Source organism: Camelus dromedarius, chromosome 8, assembly GCF_036321535.1.
Source record: "Camelus dromedarius isolate mCamDro1 chromosome 8, mCamDro1.pat, whole genome shotgun sequence".
Classification (NCBI taxonomy): domain Eukaryota; kingdom Metazoa; phylum Chordata; class Mammalia; order Artiodactyla; family Camelidae; genus Camelus; species Camelus dromedarius.
In genome coordinates, this window is record NC_087443.1 from 42,848,086 (window position 1) to 42,875,776 (window position 27,691).

The 27,691-nt window shown below is 39.7% G+C and overlaps 1 pseudogene; it reads left to right on the forward strand.

Annotated features, from left to right (window-relative positions):
• The first annotated feature begins 2,912 nt into the window (after window positions 1-2,912).
• LOC116155638 (dual specificity protein phosphatase 18-like) lies at window positions 2,913-27,628 on the forward strand (annotated as a pseudogene).
• The last annotated feature ends 63 nt before the right edge of the window (window positions 27,629-27,691 follow it).

The window sequence follows — 27,691 nt, forward strand, 5'->3', positions numbered from 1 at the left end:
CTCACTTCCCTTACGGTCATTAATTACTGAGACCTGTTTAAGAGCAAGCATTGTGGCCAGGCTTGGATTACAAAGTGGCTTAGGCCAAGAACAGCTTCTCTTATGTCAAGAAAGCCATGCCTGGTTCTCTTTCTCCGGAAACCCCTTAGCCTACCTGCTTACTGAAGGAGCAGAGTCATTTTTCTCACAAGTAGATACACGTTCCTGATTAGAAGGAAGATCTGTGAAATGGAGCAGCAGAAAAAGCTGAATTTCCAGACGACGGTTAGACTGAGGGAAACCTTAAATGCCACATGGAGCAGTTTGGATTTTGTCCTGGAACACAGGAAACATATGAATGCTTAAATGTGTTTTGATGAACTAGGTATGTAGAAAAATGAATTTAGAGCCTAGTGGGTTGGGAAGAATGAATGGACTGAAGGATCAGTGAGGAGACTGTTGTTAAAATCCTGACATGAGGGGAAAGGATCTTGGGTGACTTCATGTCGATATAAGTTTAGATCATGAACGTATTGGTATCGGACTATACAAACATGGTTGAGTAAGTAATATTTATTCTGAGTTCTTAAAGGCTTTTCCCTCTTAGTTCCCAGAGCCAACCAGCTTATGGTACCAAGGACAAATGGAATGAGGGGATTCCCTGGATGTAGGGAGGACCCCAAGATTCTTTATCTGATTGGCACAGGGTATCAGGAAGCGAATGGGCTTTGATGTCAGAAAGTTGATTCTGTCTCACTGGAATACTTATGTAAAGCACCGTGCCTGGTACATGATAAGTGCTTGATTGATGCCAGTTAATTTCACAGTGGCACCTGGATAAATTCTCCTGATAGCCATTGGTCTTTTATTAGTTCCCAGAGGGTCACAGATATTTTATCTTTAACCTGGAAGAGTGCAAAGAGGGTACACTGCATTGCAGACGTGGAACCATGAGGAATAAAGGGCTGGTTATCCCCACAGGTCCTCTCTGTGAATCCATCACCTGGTGATCCATCCCTGTTCACATTGGCTGTAGGACAGTTCTTACTCTGGCTGCCGAAAGGGCACTATACCACATAAGTGCACCTGCATCTTTGCTGCTACAAGACCTTTTACCCTTGCACATCACAGATACCCTGCAATATGTCCTTGTAAGTTCAGGTTTATTTTGTTAAATGTCTTTATCACGATCACCTGGGGAGATAGGACTGTTTAGTTCACCGAGCTATGAGTCCCAGGCATTTCCTACAGACATCTTGATGTGAATTGTCTTTTGTGAAATGTGAATTTCAGCACAGAAATACTAAATCCTCCCTTGTTAACTCATTGTTGTACTCTTGTTGAAATTTAAATGACTGTAATTGTACAGACTACATACAGTCAAGGCGGAGCAAAACTTCTCAGAGTTAGAGATATACATGTAGAAACCACATACATGACTATAGCAGGTCTGGCATTTGCAAACGTGTGTTGTTCTGGTTTCCAGCTTTGTGGAGCCAGTCTAACAAGAATTGAGGGTCAGGCGGATGGACCATGACTTTTTGGATTGAATTTCAGTCTCCAGTGAGTGAGTAATGAGTTCAAGTGTTTTTATAGGTTTTACCCAGAAATAATACCTCTCACTGTTACCCCCAAGCACGCCAGAACTGACCTTTCCTAAAGAAAGGGAAACTGAAGTGGGCCTGAGATGAAAGTTGTCCGTAGCTGAAGGCTGACGGGGTGTTATGCTGGCTTTGAACACTGGGTGGCAGACGTGCTCTTGTTAAGACTTGATCGCGTTTGGAGAGCGACTTTGTCCTGACAGGGACGATGCTCTTTCTTAATTAAATAGTCACCTCCTCACACACAAAGGCCACACAGGATGTTTCCATCGAAATAGACATCGTTTTTGCAATCCACGGGGACCGTATTTTTACATTATTGATGACTTGGCTGGGGATGCTTTTTTGAGGTCTTTCAATTCATTCCGGTAATGGAATGGAGTCATGCGGACCTCAACCTCTCATTCATCAATGGTGAGTATTAGGAGAGAAATGAAATCTGATTTAAAACCTGGATGTCATGTCTGTTACTAAAAATCTCCGGGTCCTAGAAGAGGCTAACCGAACCGATGGTGGGATGTAATTTTCTCTTGTGAATGTGGAGAGAGAAAAGTTTCATTGCATATCATAGAACTTCAGAGGCAGGTTGGCCTTTGGTGATCATATGATGAACAGAATCTCTTTGAGAGGGAGTCAACCCTGACTGTGGCTGAACTCACCCGGGTGCTTTCAAAATGTGCAGGTGCCTGGATGCTGGAGACAGCATCCCTGGAGGTGGGACATATAGGCATGGGCATCTTCCATTTGAGAATCTGCACAGATAATTCTGGAGTGAAAATTCTACCCATGGAGTAACATTTGTAATTTCTTAAGCATTAAGTAAACTCATTCTCAAGATCAACTTACCAGGGTAACAGCCCACAACGGTGGTTTCAGGAGCACAGAAAAGACCCAGGGGTCCCAAATCCATTCTCCCCTTCAATCTAGTAGAAGGTTTGAGTCTTCTCACTGGTTCCTCCTCTGTATCTCTTAGGCTGAAGTGCAGCAGTAACATGGGGTGTCATTCATCATCAGTCTTTAGCTTTATAGTTCTGAATTGTTTATTATATTATCAAAAACAGTCAAGAAAGCACTGGGCACTAAGCACTAGGGTGATGATCATAGCTGAGAAAGGTTTAGCATTTTTGGTGTCTTCTTGGAACAGGCAGGTCTGACTATGTGGAGGCATAGAAATTCACTGTTTACCAGAGCATAACAAGGCAGGAGAATTCTGATAAGTGGATTTGGAGGTTCCCCAAAGCCGACTTTGTATGTATTCTAATTTTGCAGTATACTGCACACTGCTAAGTATGGAGAAGTCAAGCGTGTGGTATAAGTCTTCCTTGGGCGGGAATGAAGAAGCTAAATCCTGTGGTGTCAAAGATGTGTTCTAATCTGAGCTGTGGTGGAGAGGAGGTCAGGTCTGCTGGTCATGAGCACAGGGTTCTCTTTGTGGAGGTCTCAGAGTTCAATAGAGTTACTGTTCAGGTTCAGTCTGTAACACACCACAATGGTAGATTAGAAAGTAAAAATGTTGTTAGTCAGCCAAGAACACAATCTACCTAATTATTATTTTTCCTCTGGTCTGAACTGTTTCTTTACTGTTATATAAGCACACCCTGAGTAACTAGTCAATTTGAGTTAGTTTTGTCTTAAATTAGTCAGTTCAGTGAAAAAAAATCAGTTGAACGTTTCGTTTGGCATAAACATAGCATAAACCTAAAGTACAAAAGAATTCTGACTGATTGTAGCTTTCACATTTAGCATCGGAAAGGCATGGTAGCCAGGTGAGGCTTTAAAATACCTAGAAAGATGATTATGTATTATTCACTTTAAAATAGTTGATTTTATGTCGTATGAATTTCACCTCAGTAAAACACACATACTCTCACACACACAATAACTAGAAAGAGCAACATTTCTCACTTGGGGAAGAACTTTCTATCAATCATAAATTAGCCATCTACTGCCTTAGCTTTTATTACAAATCACTAGTCTTTCTCTTTATTGGCCTTTAATTATACTCAGGGAAAGCAAACACAGAATTCAGGATATAGACTGGACTGTGCACTAGTGGTATTTGGTAGTCTCTGGTTGCCTATGTGGTTAATCAGTCTTGGAGATAATATGCTTTGGAAACCGATCTGCTTAGCCTGCCAACATTTACAGTGATCTTGTTCCAGTTCCTAATTAATGGGCAGGTTGGAGCCACAATGAAAAGAATCAGGATCTACCAGGGAGGCCTTCAGCGCTGGTAGCCTCAACAAGCACTCAGAGCAGCCTCAGCCTCTAAGTTTGGCACATGGTACCTGGGGAGCACTCAGGGTTGGAGAGATGAGCCCTAGCGCCTCTTGTACCACAGATTCCAAAGTTCTGTGAAACCAGAAAGAGACATACACTTCCCAAACTTAATTTTTTTTTTTTTCATTTTTGGAGATTGCAATTCTTTCTCAGGGGAAAAAAGAGCTCATAAATATTCCTTTGGAATTTAGTCAAGTATTTATGACTTTAGCTCAGAGATGGAATTGTTGGCAACTAAATATTTCTGACACTGTGCCTTAATGCTTCTCCTCATGGGAGTTACAGGAAGCATGGTCCAGGGCTCACCATTCTCTTCGGAAACAGTAGTACGCAGAGCTCACAGGAGTGCAATGGGATGGTTTGAAAAACTGGCTTCTTACCTTACCTGGCTGAACTCTATTTAAAATCAGGAGGTCAGTAGTCATAGATAAGATGGACCAGATGCCTAAAGGATCCTTCCTTAAAAAAATAACATGAAAATGACTTATTTTATTCATGGAGAAGATAAATTTCTCTCCTGTTTTTGACTTTCAGTGACTAATCAGTTATGAATAAATTAGATAATGTGGGCACTATCTATGTCCTCATGCTGGGTTGGATAAAAACAGCTTTGCTTGGCTTTAGGCCTTCACAGCCAGACTCCTTTGCTTAATGAAAGATGCTTTTGATGATGAACGGACTGAAATACCGCAAATGACAGAAAAGGCTGAAGTATTTGCATAGCACCTCTGCGGCTTTGCCTGATAAATATGAACTGCTTTATCTGCCTTTCCAATAAATAATTTGCCTACATTGTAATGAAAATGATAATGGAGTGTCCTGAATGGTATGCAAATGCCCTGTTCATCATGAATTATCCAGGTAATTGCTGCAGGTTTTTTTTTGCATTGTGTGAGCTGTAGCTATCAGGCCAACAGGTGCTTTGCAAAACAGAAATTTGCTAATGTAATTTGACTGGGAAGTTGGAAAGCTGATGATAAATATTGAAAAGATCTCTCTCCCTTAAATACCCCATAAATCATAAAGCACATTTAAGCCTGAGAGTTAATTTAAGCTTAGTTTTGAAGTGAGTCAGAAAGAAAGATTCATATGATTTGCATTATTTTATTAATGTCATCTAGTTGCAAGTTGATGTTATATATGCCAGAATCATCGTACAGATATGTTCTGGTTAGCCTTCATGTTTTGGTCCCCTAAAGTTTCCTTTTATTATCATCTTGTTTTTCTTATAGTAGAATGAAAAGGAAAATGCAATGATATCTTATGAATATTTTTCCATTAAAAGTAGAAAAGTAAAATCCAGACCTAGAAGGTCAAGCCTTTTCTAGAAAAATCAAAGAACATTGTGTTTGTGTATATGTGTGTGTGCATGTTACTGATGAATAGTCTATATGCAAAGGAGGTCTTTGTCAAAAGAATAAACAAACCATCATTATATGACAAACCCTGTCTGTTTCTTAACATTTTCTACCTGGACCCTGTAAGTCATTTTGGTTTGAGAACAGTATTTTAAACAAAGATGAGGTTTTCTCCTTATGTTTTGTGCTCCCCACCCCTTCCTATTTTCTTCTACTTGTTTGTCTCTGGTGAAAAATGATCATTCAAAAGCAATGTTTCAATTTATTATTGTTTTGTCTTCCTACTGCCTAATGCTGTATATAGTTGTCCAAGGTCCTGAAATACTGCTTGAGAATTGGTTCTCAATTTTGGATGAATGTTAGAGTCCTCTGGGGAGCTTGAAGGAATAAAAAAACAAAAACAAAAACAAAAACAAAAAACAAAAAAAAACCCACCAACGTCATGCATAGGTCTCATCTATGCAGATTCTGACTTAATCCATCTTTAAAAAGCTCACTAGGAGTTGTAATATATTAAGGTGAGAGCTACTGCTAATGGCTATGTTGTTTCATTCTGATACTGCTGTTTAACTTCTCCCTCAGTGCATAATTTGATATTATTAGTTAAAAAGTTTCTTCCTTGGTGAAGATAATTTGTGATTTTTTTTTCATGGTTCTAGGACAAACAGAACTTTGTTTTTGTTTTATGACACATCAGTAGAAGTTTTGACTGACCTATTGTATTTCTGTAGATACAAGCATTTCCTTCTCTTGGAATTGTTTTTATGATACTTAAAAAAATTATTTCTGGTATTTCATGGAGCCATGTCATAATTACAGAGAACCTAATTTCCAGCTCAAGCATTGTTGAAGTCTTGAGGGAAATAGGAAGGGGAAAGAGCACAATTGTAATTAGAGAGAAATGTGGCTTATGTAATTTGTGAGAAATATCATGCGGTAAGAGCGTGAGACTTGTATATGACCCACAACCTTGGAATAAATATTATTCTAGTTTAATTACTTAAAGAGAGTATATATTAACAGGATAAATTGGTGGAACCAAGGACCATTCTTTATTATGCTCTGACTCTGGCCCCGAAACCTGTTGTACAATTTAAGTCTATACCAAGTCATACAGAAAACATATTTTTTTCCATCCTAAGGACAGTTCTGAGGTCTAGAATCAAAACAGGTCTTGTGGTCTAGCTCGCTAGTTGCCCAGTGGAATGATCTGAGGTTTATTTTATATGCATATATTTTTTGATCTAGGACTTTAAAAAACACTGTTGTCTGGATTCTCCTCTCTCCTGCCAGCAGAGATACTGGCTAATTTGGTATAATATGTGAAAATTTTGAAAACCTAACAAGGTGGTTTCCAGTGTATAGTCAAGGATAATAACCACGACTCTCTTCTGCTTCCTTCCCATTAAGTACACCCCTGAGTCTCAGGTCTTTCTGCTTCAGTGGCAGGGCCAGAGCACCCAGTGATGAGAAAGAGAACAAGGAGCTCTGAAGCCCTCAGGAAGGAGTCACTGCAGACTCATCTTTCCTCACCAGTTGGGATGATGTAGGTCTAAAAAAGGAGAAAGGGGCCAAAATAACAGAGAGGGACGGATTTTCTCCTAGGACAGAGCAGGCCCTGCTCCTGTCTTCCTTCTTCAGCTTCAAGGAATCAGGGGAATACAAGGAAAAGAGCATACATGTATGCACATGATCGTTAACTCCTCTGAAAACGCACATTCAAGGACAGAGGTCAATCTGGAGACAAGCTTTTCATCCTTAAAAGTAGAATGAGATGTGAAGGTCAGGAAATTATTACAGTCCTGATCCCACTTTCATGAGATCATTGGCTCAGGCTCTGCCTGTGTACCTGTGACCGTGAGATGGACCGTTCAGTCTTTCAAGGCTTTTATGATGCCTCTGACATTCCCCTAGAAGCCTTTTTGAGATTAGTCCCAACACCGCTCTGTACAGTACCTGAGAAGTCATACACTCTATATTTTTTTATTTTTTTTAACATTTTTTATTGATTTATAATCATTTTACAATGTTGTGTCAAATTCCAGTGTTCAGCACAATTTTTCAGTCATTCATGGACATGTACACACTCATTGTCACATTTTTTCCTCTGTGAGTTATCATAACATTTTGTGTATATTTCCCTGTGCTATACAGTGTAATCTTGTTTATCTGTTCTACAATTTTGAAATCCCAGTCTATCCCTTCCCACCCTCCACCCCCCTGGTAACCACAAGTCTGTATTCTCTGTCTGTGAGTCTATTTCTGTCCTGTATTTACACTTTGTTTTTGTTTGTTTGTTTTTGTTTTTGTTTTTTAGATTCCACGTATGAGAGATCTCATATGGTATTTTTCTTTCTCTTTCTGGCTTACTTCACTTAGAATGACATTCTCCAGGAGCATCCATGTTGCTGCAAATGGCATTATGTTGTCGGTTTTTATGGCTGAGTAGTATTCCATTGTATAAATATACCACTTCTTCTTTATCCAATCACCTGTTGATGGACATTTAGGCTGTTTCCATGTTTTGGCTATTGTAAATAGTGCTGCTATGAACATTGGGGTGCAGGTGTCATCCTGAAGTAGATTTCCTTCTGGATACAAGCCCAGGAGTGGGATTCCTGGGTCATATGGTAAGTCTATTCCTAGTCTTTTGAGGAATCTCCACACTGTTTTCCATAGTGGCTGCACCAAACTGCATTCCCACCAGCAGTGTAGGAGGGTTCCCCTTTCCCCACAGCCTCTCCAGCATTTGTCATTTGTGGATTTTTGAATGACGGCCATTCTAACTGGTGTGAGGTGATACCTCATTGTAGTTTTGATTTGCATTTCTCTGATAATTAGTGATATTGAGCATTTTTTCATGTGCTTTTTGATCATTTGTATGTCTTCCTTGGAGAATTGCTTGTTTAGGTCTTCTGCCCATTTTTGGATTGGGTTGTTTATTTTTTTCTTATTGAGTCATATGAGCTGCTTATATATTCTGGAGATCAAGCCTTTGTCAGTTTCACTTGCGAAAATTTTCTCCCATTCCGTAGGTTTTCTTCTTGTTTTATTTCTGGTTTCCTTTGCTGTGCAGAAGCTTGTAAGTTTCATTAAGTCCCAGTTGTTTATTCTTGCTTTTATTTCTTCTAGGAGAAAATTTTTGAAATGTATGTCAGATAATGTTTTGCCTATGTTTTCCTCTAGGAGGTTTATTGTATCTTGTCTTATGTTTAAGTCTTTAATCCATTTTGAGTTGATTTTTGTATATGGTGTAAGGGAGTGTTCTAGCTTCATTGTTTTACATGCTGCTGTCCAGTTTTCCCAACACCATTTGCTGAAGAGACTGTCTTTATTCCATTGTATATTCTTGCCTCCTTTGTCGAAGATGAGTTGACCAAAAGTTTGTGGGTTCATTTCTGGGCTCTCTATTCTGTTCCATTGGTCTATATGTCTGTTTTGGTACCAATACCATGCTGTCTTGATGACTGTAGCTCTATAGTATTGTCTGAAGTCTGGGAGAGTTATTCCTCCAGCCTCTTTCTTTCTCTTCAGTAATGCTTTGGCAATTCTAGGTCTTTGATGGTTCCATATAAATTTTATTATGATTTGTTCTAGTTCTGTGAAATATGTCCTGGGTAATTGGATAGGGATTGCATTGAATCTGTGGATTGCCTTGGGCAGTGTGACCATTTTAACAATATTGATTCTTCTAATCCAAGAGCATGGAATATCTTTCCATTTTTTAAAGTCTTCTTTAATTTCCTTCATCAGTGGTTTATAGTTTTCTGTGTATAATTCTTTCACCTCCTTGGTTAGATTTATTCCCAGATATTTTATTACTTTGGGTGCTATTTTAAAGGGGATTGTTTCTTTACTTTCTTCTTCTGTTGATTTATCGTTAGTGTAAAGAAATGCAACTGATTTTTGAACGTTAATTTTGTAATCTGCTACCTTGCTGAATTCTTCAATCAGCTCTAGTAGCTTTTGTGTGGACCTTTTAGGGTTTTCTATATATAGTAACATGTCATCAGCATATAATGACACTTTTACCTCTTCTTTTCCAATTTGGATCCCTTTTATTTGTTTCTCTTGCCTGACTGCTGTGGCTAGGACTTCCAGGACTATGTTGAATAGGAGTGGTGATAGTGGGCATCCTTGTCTTGTCCCAGATTTTAGTGGGAAGCTTTTGAGTTTTTCACCGTTGAGTACTATGCTGGCTGTAGGTTTGTCATATATAGCTTTTATTATGTTGAGATATGTTCCCTCTATACCCGCTTTGGCGAGAGTTTTTTTTATCATAAATGGGTATTGAATTTTATCAAGTGCTTTTTCTGCATCGATTGAGATGATCATGTGGTTTTTGTCCTTTCTCTTGTTGATGTGATGTATTACATTGATTGATTTGCGTAATACGTATTATTTCTTCATGGTAGAATAAAGCTCAGAGACGTTAAACACATTATGCAAGGGCACACAGCAAGAAATGATTGAATGTGTACGTGCTTTCCACTTTTCCACATTTATTTTCTTTCACCTGACTTCAATGTTTATGTTCTTTTTATTTGTCTATACCAATTTTTGGCGGGGGGTGAGGAGGAAGTAGGCAGAGGAGCAAGTGGAGAGGAGAAAAAAAAGAAAAGACACAAGAGGAGGGAAGAAAGATAAAAAGGAAACGAGCAAGTAAAATGAGAGGATCACAAGAAAATGGGTAGAAGTGGGCTGGTAGAAAGAAGGCTTATTTGCAGGGTTTCCTCAGTTTTTCATGTTTCTTGGCTGTGAATTCCTGGTCAGTGTATTCTGGGTCATTTGCCAAATTTTAAGGCCACAGTTAGGCCTTGGAAATGCTAGAACTAAACCAGCACCATTGTTCCTTCCTCTTCCTTGTCCTGTGGACTCTGTGGCTGCCTAGTTGGACCCTGCAAAATGGTTAGAAGTGTAATAATGGAATCAAGCTGACCCCTCCCAAGCTTGTATCAACAGTGGAATGGGATTGCAGAAGAAAGAAATTCAATGCAGGTGTGTAGCACAGGGGACAAGGTGAGGGGATGCTGGTTAACCCAAGAAGCTTAACATATAGTGAAAATTAATGACCCCCTGAATGGATTTTCAGGGTGAAAGGACACTGCCAGGGTATAACTTTCAAAGGATTTTATTCAAACAAACCAGAAGAGTCTACTATGTTCCCAGTCCTGTGCTGAGTGTTTCCGGTATCAACTGTCTCACATTTTCAAGACATCCCCCCCACCCCAAAGCAGGAAATCTTACATTCAAGACAACAGAAGTAAGTGGAGATGCTCAGGATGGAAGTTTCCCTGACCTTTTCTTTGTATCCCTCTGAGTTACCTCCTTAGATTCTTGAGGGTTCTCTTAGCATGGTGGGGAGCTCCCGCCCTTAGAGAAATCACAGAAGCTGGGATGGTACCGCTCTCCTTTAGCTCGTACAGTGGACGCAAAGGAAGTGCTTTACTGGAACATGGTGCCCATGGTTGGGGAATTTTGAACGTTTACATTTTATTTATTGCCTTTATTTATTAATAAGTTTAGTATTTCCACGCAGGAATTCTTCCTTGCAGCTCTTGGGACTTGCATGTTTTTTTAAAAATTCCAGATCATGAAAGAATTAAAGTTCAGCAATCAACAGAGAGATCTTATTGGTTTGAAGGAATCCACTGAAGTCTAGTTAAAAGCAAGAACAGGAAAGCTGACATGTGAAGTCAAAGTTTAAGTTCGACATTTCTGGAAACTGGGACAGGAGCACCTAGGAGAGAACTGGTCATGATAGAATCACTGAGTCTTACAGCTTTTGTTGTAAGTGGCTGTTTGTGGCCTTGTCTGCTTCTCACACACAGTGAGTCATTTTTATAAATAAAGAGATATTACTAGTAATACATTTACATGCATTGTATACTATATGCAAGTTAAATGAGTGGTGTTCCAAGAAATACATTTTGTAGGCAAAAGTGTTCTTAAATTGGCAATTTTGACACATGATTTCTACTAGTGCTGTAAACTTTTCTAGAAGATCTGAATTTTAGGCTATTAGAATATACCCAAAAATGTTTGCTGGTGTTTTCCAGAACCTCTGTAAATACCTTAACAGAGAAACACAGAAAAGATGTGTATATTTATGTGGAATACTCTGACATGAAATCACAAATGACCTAAGAGCTATTCTAGCAAAAGCAATATCAATTTCAATGTCAAACCCCAAATCAAAGCATGAATGAAAATGAGCTTATCAAAAGCAGTATGTATGCTGACACCCGACATGAAGAGGTTTTCGGATGCGCTCTTAAACAATATCAGTGCAAAATGAATGACAAGTTTTCTTTGTAATATCTGTCACAAAATAAAGATCAAGGCTATTGGATAGGACGATTAATGCCTTTCTCTGCTTTAAAATTTCATTTTAAGAATAATGTGTCGAAAGTATCAAATGTTTGTGTAACAGTGTTCAGAAAGCTTCCAGGTTGAACATATCCATGTACCGGGAGTGTGATACACCCCAGCTCTGGGGTGGCAAAAGGGGCCTTTCAGACCTCACCCTATTTCTTCATCTGACTGTTCACCTGTATTCTTGATTATGTGTTTTATTATACAGTACACTGGTGAGCATGTAAGTAGGTGTTTCCTTGAGTTCTGTAAGCTGTTCTGGCAAATCAGTGAATCCAAGGGGAAAGTCATGGGAAGTTCGGATCTGTGGCCAAGTCAGATAGACATTGTGGGGAACCTGGGGCCCTGCTACTTGTGAGTGGCATCTGAAGTGGGTGGCAGTCTCGACTGAGCACGTAGCTGTGGGATCCTACATTATCCCCAGGTAGATAGCGTCAGAATTGAATTAAATTGTAGGACGTTCAGCTAGTGTCACAGAGAATTGCTTGGTGTGGGAATCCCCCTCCCACCAACGCAGCTGACGTCAGAAGTGTTGTGAGTGTGCGAGTAACGTGAAGAGAAGAGGAGAGAGAGGAGAACTGAGATTTTTCATTACCCTGCTCTCTCCCCGTCCCCGTCTCCCCCGTTCTTTATTCCTACAACCCATGCTCCAGAGATGAAGATCACGTAACTCATCAGGGCCTTCCTGTTCAGAGGCTCACAGATGTTGTGCCTCCTCCAGTGTTCCCCGTGTCTTTTCATGACCCCTGGCTCCTCAAGGCTCTCCAATCTTGCGCCTACCCCAGAGGTTCTTCCCTGTCTGTCTGTCCCTTTCTAGTGAGATGGGTCCTCTTCTCTTTGGCCCCTGTCATTAAAAGGGACAAATTAATTCTTACAAAAGCATTAATGCAGTGGTTCCCAGCCTTAGCTGCAACATTAGAAACACCCAGGGAGCTTTTCGAATATATCCGTGCTGAGCTCCATCCCAACCAATTAAATCAAAATTTGTGACACCAAAAAAATTCTAGAAGCCTTTTCGGGTGATTCTCATGTGCAGTCAGGTAGTGGGCCAGGTGGACCTGCACAACAACACATTTGAATATGAACTGATGCTCTCAACGTCTTAAGTCCAAAGGAGAACGTTAGGTGGAACATTCAGTCTTCAGGATAAGCATTTATAGGTGAAGGAATGGGTGGGGGTGGAGAATGGAGGCCTCTTTGCCTCACACCCATCAGGGCTTGATCAGGACAGACTGTGGTGTGGAAGTTGGAGCTTGATACTGGCTCCTCTTTTTCCTGTAATGAGATGAAGAAGAGCACAGGGGCTCGACTGGCTAAATGAGTAGAGATTGCTCTGATAGGGACACATTTTCTAGAGCCGTTTCTGTCTTGTAGCACAGTGCAGGGTTATATTGCATACATTATCTTCTCTGAGTATGTCTACGTGTGTTCTTGTAAAAGTAGCATGGTTCTGACCCTTTGCCATAGCTAGGGTGACTTCCAGAGAAGCTCAGTTTCCTAAGTGCTTGATACACATGATTCTTCCCTCATTTTAATTTGCATCCATAACCAGCATCATCAGTGAGATGTGTCTCTGTGGGGGTCTGGCTGACTACTGTGAAAAACCAACACCCAGCAAGTGAAGACACAGACATAATAATTAGTGACCAGAGAGTCCCACTCACATCTCCTCTGGGGTATCCTTGTTTCTGCCAACGTTGCTGTCATTACTTGTTTTATATGCTTCTGCCAAGGGTAGGTTGTGAGACTTACTTTTTTAAAAAAAATCTACTTATTTATTATCTCTTCTAGCAGGACGCAAACTTCATAAAGATGGGAAAATGTTTTGTTCCCCATTGTAGCCCAGCAACTAGCCTAGTGCCATCACATGGGAGGCACCCGCGTTTTCCACGAATGAATGATGAAAGCATTGGCTCTACAGCGGGTTTTCTTGCTCCTTCTGTGAATCAAAAAAATCGGTTGCAGAAGTAAAATTGCTCAACATTCATTTTCTCTTATTCCTATTTAAGCTAATTACATTTGAGGCGTTTTTGTTCACGCCTCTATAAAACTGCTTCCTTTGTCTCTGAGGATTTTCTATCATGTCTTATTTTAATTGTACCTCTAAGAAGCCAAACTTTATCAGCCTCTACTTGTTTCATTCCGAGTTTTGTGATCCTTCCATGTTTAATTCATGCTGATGTTTTGTAGGCTGCTATCAGCCAAGAGCTGAAATCTAAAGTACTGGAATAAAACATCCCTTAAAGAATATTATGACAGACTGGCAGTGACCACGATGTTCATACACCATGAAAGTAATTTCATACCTTATTCCCCATGCAGGTTTTCCAATGTTATCTACATATTTGGATGAGACGTAAAAATAGGATTACTTCTTCCCCTTTCCTCTCCTCTTCAAGTCTATGAATTTTTTCAATCAAAAATGAATCTCATTTTAATGGAGACCCATGCATCAGAGTACTTAATGGCCTGTCCATCACTGATGGGATCTCTCACATTTTCTAAGACGGTGAGCTGTGATGCCACAGACTAAATCTCATGTGGAATATTCCATGCAATGTTCAGGATGTCTGCTTTCTTATCCTTTTGATTTCCTTGAATGAATGCTTAGTTAAAAGGTACATGTACCACATTTTATTTCAGTGTCTTGCCAGTAAAACTAGAGGAGCAAACGGTATCATTCAGGTTCTCTTCAATTTACCAGTTGTTTTAATCAAGTTACACTTTTGCTAATTGCTTTCGTCCCAATGCATTTTTGAAGAAGAGTGCCGACGGCTTGCTAGTTATTCTCCTAAGAAATGTTTGTCATTTCTAATTAATACTAGTAGTAGGGAAAGTGGCTCGATGAGGTTGTGACTGTTGACGGGGTCCAAACATTTCAAGGAATAGACCAGTGCTTATAAATTGAGATGCCATTCATCAGTGAGTCAGTCTTTAAAAACAGGTTTATAATTCTATGACCCTTGGGAGGAAATCAGCAGCTTCATTTACCATGTGATGCTGTTTGATGGGGTGTGAATACAAAAGATCAATACCTAATAGGCAATGCCTTGACAGTTTATCTGAAGGAGGATTTAATGCAGTTGTATATCTTTCTTGTAAATCACACTTATTAAATCCCAGCTAAAGCTACCTAACTGTGATCTAGGTCAGAGCTTTAAAAATTGGCATGAAATTGGAAACTACTAATGAATTTGTAAATCTCTTCTGAAACCTGCATTCAACCTATTTTTCAGGATAGAAGTTCTTGAAAAGCTAAAGCCACTGTCTTGGGTCTCCCTATGAAATTGCTCATTTCTAAGTTCTGGGAATGGATAGCGATCATAGTTGTGCAACATTGTGAATGTACTTGATGCCACGGAATTGTAATCTTAAAAATGGTTAAGATGGCAGATTTTACCACAATAAAAAAAGGTCAGCAGCCACAAAAAATAATAGAGAAGATTAACAAAACCCAAACTGATAGATCAAGGAAAAAGAGAAAAGATACAAACAAAACAAAACAAAACCAGAATTTAAAAAGAGAAAATAACTGTAGATACAACATAGGTTTTAAAAACAATAATAATCTTGTTTGGATTCTGGTTTGAATAAGCCACCTATTAAAAGATGTTTTTGAAAAAAGTGGAGACTGACTAGTAATGAAACTATTAATGAATTATTGTGAATTGTGCTGAATGTGTTACTGATATACTGGTTATATATTTTTTAAAGAGTCCTCACTTTTAGTGATAATAGCTAACATTTAAGGAGAAATTTTTGTGATATCTAGGATATGCTTAAAAATAATTCGGGAAAAAAAAGTGGTGGGAAGTATATGGAATGATAGTGTCACAGTGTTGGTAACTGGAAGCTGGTGATGGATACATGGAGTTATATTATTCCTTCTGCTTTTGAATTAACTTGAAACTTTCTAAAATGAAACATAAACAAAACAAAACAAAATAATAAAAAATTAGGAACAAGTAAAATAATTGTGTATTTCTGTGCTTTTGGGGTACCTTCCCCCACCTCCCCGACAACAAAGACCAAAGGAGACAGCGTTCATTCATATTCAGAATGTTAACATTCAATTTCATGCTTAAAATAATTGTTTCTTTGGGTGAAACTCCTTGGGCAAAGCTTTCAAAGTGCATATTAAGGGAAAATATATTTAGTTTTCACCAAACATTTCCATTTCTATGCTAATTCCCTGGCTCTGTGCATCAATTGGAGATGGAAAAGCTACTTGAGTGAAAGAGGCTGTTGAAATTAGTTGGTAAATTTCAACAAACAATTCTTTTGTGTAAAACAAAATGAGCAGGACAGTACTCTTGACTATCTAAAATGTTTGAAATGCCTTAGCTGGTGGCATAATCTTAACCATGAATGGAAAAATAAATCTACTTTATTCTAACTTTTCCCAGACCAACCCTAAGTAAACACGTGCTTAGGGCTTGCCTCTGTAGGAGGTAAGTTTCCACTGGTCCCTGTGGGAGTCTGGTAACGGCCCTAAAAGATACCCAAGTTCTAATCCCTGTACCATGAGAATGCTACCTTATATAGCAAAAGGGATTTTGTAGATGTGTTTAAGGATTTTGAGGTGGAAGATTATCCTGGGATATCCAGGTAGACCCTAGAAGTCCGCAAGAGTGTGTGTGTGTGTGTGTGTTTTCCACAAATGTTTTTATAAGAGGAAAGCAGAGGGAGATTTTATGGTAGAAGAGAAAGTGATGTGAAAATGCAGCAGAGACTTGACACTTGAAGCAGAAGGTGATGTGATGATGGAAGCAGGGAGAGATTTGGAGATACTACTCTGCTGCCTTTGAAGACGGAGAAAGGGGTCATGAATCAAGAAATGCAGCTCTAGAAACTGGAAACGGAAAGAAAACAGGTTCTTCTGTAGAGATTCTGGAGAGAGTGAGGCCCTGCCAATACATTGAAACTGATTTTGGACTTCTGGCCTCCAGAGCTGTAAGAGAATACATTGTGTTCTTTTAAGCCATCAAATTTGTGGCACTTTGTGGTAATTTTTTAGGGCAGCCATAGGATTCTAATACATTACCCTAACTCTTCCTCTTATGAGAAAGGTTGGGTTAGTGAACTGGAGGGCCTGGCCCCTGGGGTGTGTATCAGAAGCACATGAAAGTAAGTATCATGGTTTGGTTGATTATTTGCAGGAACAGATTGTACAACCAAATGAGAGGTGTGTTATGGTGGTTCCCACCTTGACCACAGAGGCTGCATTTTGTCTTCTTCCTGGTTCTCTGTTCTCTAAATCCTATGGTTCTGAAGATAGGATTCATGAATTGGAGGTACAGATGAGGACTTCATTGTAGGATGGTAGTAGCAACATTAGAGTAGGCATCTGGTCTTCTGGCCAGTGCCCACCTACCAATAAGCATTTGGAGAAGATTTTTAACCTTTTGCAACCTGTCAAATGGCTTAAAAATGACTTACCTTGCCTACATCATCGTGTCTTTGAAGGATCAAATGAAATGGAAGGGTCTTTTCAAATGTAAAAGAAAAGCCCTTCCCCTTAAAGGCATTAGATGGTGCTGAATAAGGTAGGCATGTGTTGAAGAATCGTTGTGGCCCAGAGCAGGGTGTTGGAGACAAAGAGGGCCTAGAAGGTTGTCCATGTGGCTGGGTGGTGGTGGTGGTGGCTCAGTATGGGATGCTTGACCCTGAGTGGTTGGAGGAGTGGGTCTGCACTGGTGTAGAAGTGGTGAAAATGATACTGAGAGATTAGTTACAGTTAAGGGAATTGACCTGTAAAAGTTAATGTAACTTAAATCTCTATTAAGGTACAAATATTTTTACTATCCCAGAAAATTTCCTCCTACTCCTTCCTAGTCACTTCCCATCTCCATCTGCCAGAGACAACCAGGGTTCTGATGTTTTCCACCATAAATGAGTTTTGCCCATATTAGAATTTTATTAAAATTTTCATTCAAATTTATAAAATGTGAATTATAAACTCTTTTAGTCTTCTTTCATTTGGCATAATACTTTTTAAAAAATTAAAAAATTTTCTCATTATTTAATGTACTTTTTAATTTATTTTTTTGGGGGGGAGGTAGGTTTGTTTGTTTGTTTGTTTGTTTGTTTTTATGGAGTTACTGGGGATTGAACCCAGGACCTCGTGCATGCTTAGGCACACACTCTACCACTGAGTTATACCCTCCCCCTAGCATAATACTTCAGATATTTCTCCTTTTGTTTATTGCCTGTATCACTATTTTGTTCCTTTTTATCCCATTGTGTATTATAATATTCCATTGTATGATGACACCATAACTTGTTCATCCATTCTTCTGTTGATGGACATTTATTTATTTATTTATTTTTCTTATTTGAATAAAGTTTCTGTGAATAAAGTTTGAATAACAATGTTGCTTCTCTGGATATGTCCCAGACACTGGAATTGTTGGTTCATGAAGAAGAGGTATATTTAGTTCTATAGGAAGCTGCCAGACCAGTTTTCAAAGTTGTAATGTTTTACATTCCTCCCAACAAAGTATGAGAGTTCTCATTACTTGATGCTCTTGCCAGCATTTGGTATTGCCAGTCATACTTATTTTACCCTTTCTGATGAATGGGTGGTGTGAGCTCATTATGGTTTCAGTTTGATTTATCTGGTGAGTAATGATGGTGAACATTTTTTCTTTGGGTTGTTTGTCTTTTACTTTTATTTGTAAGAAATTTTTATATACTCAAGATAACAGTTGTCTGATGTATGCTTCTGAACCTTCTCCCCCACTCTGTGCTTTGCCTATTCATTTTCTTTAATAGTATCTTTAGATGAGTAAAACTTCTAAATTTTGATAAATTCCATTTTTTAATTATTTTTCTCTTGTGCTTATTTCTTCATGTGTCCTGTCTAAGAAATACTGGCTTATCTCCAAGTTACAATGATATTCTATGATTTGTTTCTTATCCTTGCTGTCTTCCTTCCTTCCTTCTTTCTGCCTTATTACACTGATTAGGGCCTCCAGCGTAATACTGAGTAGAAGTGAGAGAAAACATCTTTGCTTGTTCCTAGTTTTAGGAGAGAAGCTTTCCCTCTTTCACTATCAAATATTATGTTAACTGCAGGTTTGTCATAGATCTCTTTATGAAGTTGTGGTAGGTCCTTTTATTCCTAGTTTTCTCAGAATTTTTATTATGAATGAGTGTTGAATTTATCAAGTGCTTTTTCTGTATCTAGTTTGATCACATAGCTTTTCTTCTTTATTTTATAAATGTATATTACATTGGTTTTTAAAAGCAGTTGGAAATGTATACTGCACAAGTCAATGTACACTTCAGTGGTTTTAGTATATTCACAATGTTGTGCAAACATCACCACTGTCTAACTCTGGAACATTTCCATCATCCCAAGTAGGAACTGGGGAATGATTCCGTTAGGCAATGATTCCGTTAGGCAGTCATTCCTCAGTTCTCCTTCTCTCCAGCCCCTGGCAACCACTAATCTACTTTCTGCCTCTATGGATTGCCTATTCTGGACAGTTACTATAAATGGAATCATATGTGATCTTTTGTGTCTGGTGTCTTTCAATTAGCATATTTTAAAGGTACATTCATGTTGTAGCATGTATCAGTAGTTAACTCATTTTCAGGGCCAAATAACATTCCATTGCACATACCACATTCTGTTTATCCATTCACAGTTGACGGACATTTGAGTTGTTCCCACATTTTGGCTATTATAAATGATTCTATGAATACTCATGTATGAGTTTTAGTGTGAATATAGGTTTTCATTTCTTTATTTCTTTTTATATACCTAGGTATAGAGTTATTGGGTTATCTAGTAACTGTATGTTTAAATTTTTGAGGAAACGGCAAACTGTTTTTTATTAGCCACAGCGTTTTACATTCCCACCAGCAATTTTCTGTTAGTGGTTGCCCTAGAGTGTGCAGTATACATTTCCAAGTAATCCAAGGCCACTTTCAAATAACATTTCTTTTAACATCTCTTGCAAGGTGGTTCTATTGGCAACAACTTCCCTTGGGTTTTGTTTGTTTGAGAAAGTCTTAATTTCTCTTTCACTTTGGAAGGATAATTTTACCAGATACAGAAGTCTGTGGATTTTTTCCTTTCACCATTGTAAATATTTCACTCTGTTCTCTTCTTGCTTGGATGGTTTCCGGAGAGAAGTCTGATGTAATTCTTATTCTGGATGCTCTATAGGTAAGGTGGCGCTTTTCCTTTGGCTTCTCTCAAGATTTTTGCCTTGTCTTTCATCTTCCATGGATTGAATATGATATACTGAGTCCAGTGACTTGTAAATACTGATAAGGGACAACTGATCTACTGAAGCACTTGGAAGAATATTTAGGCAACAGTTTGGGTTTGAATACAGCAACCTTCCCTCTAGTCCTCCACAATAGGGCTGCAACAGAGATTCGCAGTAGTAGTCACTCCTCTGCTTACTGAATTTTACTCTCTTGTTATTTTCATGGGCACTGGATAATGTTTTCTTTCTGTTCAACAACCTATTATCTGGGGTGTTGTTTCCTTACTAACTCATATCAGAAATGATGTTATACTCAGTTTGCTCATGGTATGGGCTGTGGGGTGCTCTGATTGGGCCTGCCTTATGTGATCAGTCAAATAAGAGGTCATGAGAACTGCTGTCCTTCTGGCATGGCTCCACTGTCCTGGACTCCTCCTGCCATCTTTGTCAAAGATCACGTTAAGGGTGTCCATTGTAGTTTTCCAGGTCCTTTGTAAGGGTGTCTTTCAACCTCTCTGAGCAGAGGGAAATGATGGAGCTGTGTTTGAGAGAAGAATAATGAATATTGGACAAAATAGGTAGTTTTTATCCCCCTACAAATTCTGTTTTATTTTCTGCCTAGAATAATATTAAGGAATAATTGACTCCTTACCCACACTGGTTTTTCAGCCATCAGCTGGTGAAGTCTCTTTCCTTGAACAATTTATACATCAGAGAAGTGGGGACCACATTAATGGTTCACTCATTGTTTAAGCTCCATGGGCATGACCTCAAGATTGATACCTCGGTGGCCAATTGGCCTGCCCCCTACCTCCTCTTTAAGACAAGATGATGTGAAATGATGACACTACATGAAAACATTTATTTTCTCATTTGGGCAGAGAGATAGGCTTACTTTTTCTCATGAGTAGAATAATTACAGGATATCGAAGATGCAAAAATTCTTGTGGTATTAGATAGGATAAGATGTAAGACTGAAGAACTTTGCTCACGCTTTTGTCTCCTCCATCTCCCATGGCTTGTGGGAATTTCCTATCCTAATCCAGTGGCATCATCCTACTGAATGTTTTTCATGTCTAGATATTCCCAGATGAAGGACACCTCATCATACAGCAATGGCCATGGTCTCAGGAGGCTGAAACAGATTGTCCAAAGGCTCCCTGAAACCTCACTGTTCCATGCTATCTTTATAATTTAGTTTAATTTGGATTAACAAGCATTTCTTGTCCACTCTTTCAAGTCCAATACTTGGCTAGTGTAGGATGAACAATAGTAGCCATGACATAATTTATTAATTTTTAAATTGAAGTATAGTTGATTTACAATGTTGTGTTAGTTTCTGGTACATAGCAAAGTGATTCAGGTACACATATATTCTTTTTCAGGTGCTTTTCTATTATATTCTATTACAAGAGAGTGAATATAGTTCCCTGTGCTATACAGTAGGACCTTGTTGTATATTTTATGTATAGTAGTTTGTATCAGCTAATTCCGAACTCCTAATTTATCCCTCCCCCAACCTTTCCCCTCTGGTAACGGTAAGTTTGTTTTCTATGTCTGTGGGTCTGTTTCTGTTTTGTAAATAAGTCCACTTGTAACATTTTTTTAGATTCCACAGATAAGTGACCTCCTATGGTATTTGTCTTTCTCTGTCTGACTTACTTCACTTAGTATGATAATCTCTATGTCTATCCATGTCGCTGCAAAAGCCATGGCATAATGTAATCATCAAGAGTAATGTTTAGCGGTGTTCTGTAGAAACTGTCATGTTTGGGTGGTGGTTTTTTTTTTTTTCCTTGCACAGTTAGGCAGTTGGCTTTCAGCTGGAATTTGATTGGAATGTTACGGCTTACTAAAGTACTGACACGCCAGGGAGCACAGAGGGACAGAGGGACTGGCGCTGAGTTGAAAGCGCTGCAGCTGCAGAGAGGCTAACACACGCCATTGTTCCCGTACTAGCAAGGAAAGTAAGCAGGCCACGTTTACCGGTAATAATAAGGAAAGAAAAACTCTTCATAGGGATTCTGAAGAGAACTTTATGTATTTCTAGGCTCAAAGACTAAGAACTATATGCAAAGAACTGCTGGGAACGTGAAACAAGAAAATGCCCCTCCCCCCATCAAATATTGGAAAAGACTCAGGGAACACAGAGGGTGATAAGTAGCATAATGAGAAGGTGGGGACAAAAAATGCTTAGCCTGGACTTGAGCAGAGGCACAGGTCACAGAGATCATTACTGGACCCACAATGAGGAGGCAGTTGAAATTAATATCATCATTGTCATTGTCATCATCATCATCATCACATTGACTTATTCAGTACTTAAAGTGACTCAGGCTCTGTGTTAAGTGATTTATGTGTTTGTTTACCTAATTTTCCAAAGAACTCTATGAGCTAGGTCCTCTTATGCTGCTTTTATAGTTGAGGAAAGGGGAGAGGTTAACTGCTCTGCATGAATACACAGCTTGGAACGCCTTAAGAGTTAATCATCACAGTGTGTGGATTATCCATGAAATACTATGTACACCATCTCCATTTCACCATTTGGGCTCATCCATCCCCCAAAATCTATTTGACATCTTCTGTTTCAGTGTTAAATATGCCATCCAGGTATATTTATGTGTAGATACCCATAATGAATGGACACTTTCTACCTATTGCCCTCAAAAGTCTGGTAACTAGAGTTGATACAAACAGCTTCTTTTATAGAATGATCTGTTTATAAGACTTAATAAATTCTGGACGTGCTGCTATTATAGTCTTTATTATAATTGAAGATCTTTTCCATTCACAAAAGAAACTATTAAGGCAAGCATGTAAAATCAACCACAAAGGCATCTCTTCTGTTGAAGCAGTAGAAATGTCTTTTAAGATGAGAATACACTGGACACCTTCAACATTTTCTCTTCACTGTTTCTTTTTCACCTGGTTCGTGTTCCACGTTCTCTGGAAAGAACTGCCTTGTATAAACCATCTTGAGAGCAAGGTTCTTTAGCAGTGACAGCCTGCTATACTGTGCTGTTCTGTCTAGAATGCTGTTGCTAGCTTTTTTAAAATCATCATTTTCTTATAGAGATTTTTTTTCCTCCTCTGAATAAAAAAAAAGTGAATTATTTCTATTTGTTTTGTTGGCCTGATTATATTTTGAGTATGGTTTTGAGTACATCATTTAAATATGATTCTGTTAAAGTGATTATCTTTGGGTCTTCATGTAGGAACTAGTGATGTGTGTCTGATAATCTAGGTCTCCTGGTTATTCCCCGCCCTTTCTTTTTTTCTTTTTCTTTTTTTTTTTTTTTTGGTAATCCTGCATGTTGTGGCCAAGAGCATAAAAAAAAAGTTCTTTTCACAGCATATTTCCCTTTTGAATTTTGCCTTCCACTGAAGGTTCTGGGACAAAATGATCCACTTTCCTCCCTTTGCAGTTTGTAAAAGTGATGAAATTGCCTTTTTAAAAAAACTTTGTTCAGCTTTTCTCATCTAGAATTCATCTTGTAGAAACAGATAGGTATCACTGCTTTTCCCTCAGGTAACACTGAGAATACTCTTCATTATTCTGAGGGAGAAGGAAGAGAAATAAAAAGGGATATGTATATCAGTGGAACCTGAGATCATTATGAACAGTCGTTACCTGTGGGTGAAGCTAATTGTAGCTTTCCTAAAAGTAAGAGTTAAGTTTGTCCCATTTAACACCAACGAATCTATTTTATACTGTTTTACATGCAGACATGTACATATAAATGTGTTTTATTTTTAGAGTACCATTTGGATAATTTGTTCTTAGCATCCTCTCATTTTCCAGAATTGTCTTTTTCTGTAGAAGACTGTTCTGCCCACCCAAGGGCCATCTAATAACAGTAGGAATATAGTTAGGGATTAACTAATTGTGTCGCTGTATCCAAAATCCTTTGACTTTGGGAATTTGACAAAACTCAAGAGACACTTAACAAAAGGATACAGAAAGCTCACTGAGACAAGGTACCTATAGATATTTGATACAAACTGTGATTTAGGACTTCTGTGCCATCAGTTACCAAGTCAGCTTCTCTTCCTGTCTCTCCCTCTCACTCTTTGTTGGACCACAGGCTTTCAAGTGTCTGCCTCTTTCTTTATGTTGACCTAATCTTTTTCCCTTCAGACTAGTGTCATCTATTTGCACATCTGTCTTCACCAAAATGGTGATCTAGGTCAGAGTCAAACGTCCCTTTAGTTCAGCTGCATTCTACCCACTGAGTACAGCTGGGATGCTTGTTAGTTTAAATTCTTTGGAGTGGGGGAGCATGTAATTAGGTTTATTTAATTTACTTATTTATTTTAAAGGAGGTACTGGGGACTGAACCCAGGATCTCATGCATGGTAAACACGCATCTACCATTGAGATACACCCTCTCCACTTAGTTTAAATTCTTGAAGTATTTTGATCGGGTGCTGGCTAGAGAGTGAATTGCCCAGTCTTGGATCCAGTGTCTACTATTGATCCAAGCAATCAATCATAGTAATCCTACAATGGCTAACGTGTACTTTGGACTGCTTCAGGGTTGAGATTAGGACAGGAATGTTTACAGACTATAAAAGGTAACAGGAACTGTGACTGGCTAAGGAGGTAAGTGGTATTGAGAATAACTTTTTTCTTTTTTTTTTTTTTTACAGAACAAGTCACCCTTCTTGTTTAATTTATAAATAAAGTCAGCTGTTCTAGATTTAGAAAAATACCTCATCATGTCTTTAATCTACTTTGACTCACTGACATTGTAGGCCCTTCCAGTTTCATTAAAAGCCATTGTTGAGGATCCCAGTTGCTTTCTCCCAGTTTTATCCTTGGCTTTCTCTTTGGCTAGAAAGCACATGGGTTGGTTTTCCTGGACCCTTGGCATTTCCCAGCCCATGGCTCTTCCTTCTTCTAGTGCCTTAGGGAGGTTATCCTGCTTTAACTCAGGCTTTTAAACCCAAACTCCAGCACAATTTGGGCTTGTATTTGGTGTGTATTTGGGCCTCCTTGGAAGGTTTAGATGACTTATGTGATTCTCCAGTTTCTTTCTAAGAAGAGTACGTTTACTGGCATAGCAATTAGTTTCTTATAACTTTGTTGGTTATGTCTCAAAAATAGGAGTGACATATGTAGCACAGGGAACTATATTCAATAGCTTATAATAACCTATAATGAAAAAGAATATATATATATATATATATACACATTATATATATACATGTATAATGAAACACTGTGTTGTCCACCAGAAACTAACACAACATTGTAATTCAACTATACTTCAATTTAAAAAAAATAGGAGATATATTATTTTCTGAAACATGGATGAAAACTTAATTAGCACTTAGGCAGGAAGCAAATAGGACTATAACAGTGAGAAATCTGGGTCAGCAAAATTCATCTTGTTGGAAGGGCATCCTAACTGAGAGGACAGCCTTTTCAGGCTAAAGATATTAGTTAATTGCAGACATAAATTCCTTATGTACAGACTTCTGACATTTTATCTTGACTACACTTAAGGCCTGCATTAGACTTTTACTTGAGGTGCAGAGAAATCACTCTCTTTAAAATTATGCTGCAGCCTTCTTGATAAATTCACCATTGCTCTTTCTACCCAAGGAGGGTTTAATAATAAATCTGAGTCTCTTAACAGCAATAGCAAAGCACTGATGCTCTTTTTCTCTTGCCCAAGATCTATGTGCCCCGACACTGGTATTGTGTCACATCCTAATCCCAGAACACCGAGCAGTTTCTCAGTTTGTACAGCAGCCTGAATGCACCGCTTTATCTACCTTCAAAGTTAGAGTTATGAGCAGAATTGCTTATGGAAGTTTCAGCATTCAGCCACCCTGCACAAAGTGATTTAAGCTGGAGTCAGAGGGCAAAATTTGGGGACTGACATGAGCAGTGATGAGGTGTCCTCTACATTCCTCAGGCTGTCTTTTTCTACCTGTGTTCAAAGAACTTGCTAGAACATGGTGGGCTAGATATGAGGAGGAACACGTAGTTAAGTTGGTGAGCCATTTGGCCTCTTGGGAGCGCCATTTGCTCAGTGTAATGAAAGTGTTGGGTGAGATTGGCAGTTCCTAGTTCAGGCAGTGAGTTGGTTGCTTGGGTGTATTGTGATTGGTTATAAAGTGTGTCATGGGTTGCTTGTTACAGATGACATTTAAAATAGTGAGATTTGAGATGTATATTAAAAGTGTGAATTCAAGGCTGTTCCTATAAGATTGTCCCTCTCACTTGCTTGCATTAAGGTCTGCTTTCGTGAGTAAAAGACTAGAGAAGTGTATGGGCTTCCTAGGGCTGCTGCAACAAAATGTCACAAATTGGGTGGCTTAAAACTACAGAAATTTATTCTCTCACAGTTCTGGGGGCCAGAAGTCCAAAATCACGGTGTTGGCAGGGTCATGGTCCCTCAAAAGCCTGTAAGCTGCTGCCTGGTGAGTCACGAATCCTAAACAACATCAGTAACAGCCATAGCCAGTGGGAAGCCCTCCCAGCACTTGAGAAAATTTAGCCAGTGTTAAGTATTTGCTTTTACGAAGACACAGGTATCTCTTGGAAAATCAGTAAAACATTCTAGGTGGCTGAGGACATCATTTTCTCTGACTTCTGGGTTGTTTTTTGGGAGTCCTTCATTTGGCTTTTGGGCCCAACTCTCATAGAGCTGTTTAGATGGCCTCACTGAAAAGGTCCCAGGTAACTGGTATCTATGCCATCCTGAAGTTTTGCAGGGAGGGCCTTGTCTTTAAGCTCCATTCCAGTGCTAAGTGCTCCAATTCTCAATAGCTTTTGTTCTGAATTTAATATCCAATATGGTAGACTACATGGGTTTTCTTCCGTTTGTGCTTAAGAAGAGATAGTGAGCTGCATTCGAAACTCCTTAAGAAATTGGGAGGAATTACCTGATTTTTATTTATAAGGCTCTGCAAGATTTAATTCGCACTTCTCCAGTAGGGTCGCCAGGGGGCCCTTCGCGATTGCAGGCGGGTAACCTGGGAGCCGGGGCCTGGATCTCTCTGAGGACCCGCCAGGGCCCATTCATGCCTGCCCGGAAACCAGAGCCCCTGCGGGAATTGTGGCTCCGAAGAAGTGACTGGTTTCCTCTGCTCTAAACCCTTTCCCAACATTTCTTGGTGCGGCTGCTTCCTGAACGAGCCCACCCGCCGACGGTTGAGAGTTTTCGGTGGATTCAGCCTAGGAGAAATGTGCAGTGCTCCCTCTTTGCTGGCCACTGCCCCTCCGCGGCCTTGGTTATCGCACTCCCGTGTGCCCTGCTGGTTCGGTTCCGGCAGCCCTCGGCCAACGCCCTCTCACAGATCACCAGCAGCCTGTACATCAGCCACGGTGTGGCCGCCAGCAACAAGCTCATGCTGTCCCGCTTCCAGATCACCGTGACATCAACGTCTCGGTGGAGACAGAGAACACTTCATAGGAGGACATGCAGTAGGTGCAGGTGCTTGGGGCAGATGCGCCCATCTCGTGCCCTGCAACTTCCTGGGCCCCGCCGCTGAACGCCCCCACGGTAGGGAGACGAAGCAGGGCCGTCCCCTGCTGCGCTGAGTCGTGTCTCTGCTCCAACGCTCTGCCGCCCTCGGCTCTGCTGCCCCCGGAAGCACCGGCCACCGCGCTGCTTGGACCACGCCTGGACCAAGCCGCGCCGGCCGTCGTCATCCCGCCCAACATCGGTTTTTGGGAACGGCTTGTCCACTACGAGTTCCAGCTGTTTGGCAATAACACTGAGCACACAGTCCACTCCCCATGGGGGTGATCACCGACGTCTATGAAAAGGAAGTCCGTTTGATGGCAGCCAAACAGTGAGCCGTCCTGGCCAGCCCCTGCCCCAGGGGTCAGAGGTGCGGATCTGCCGTTGATTCCACACCA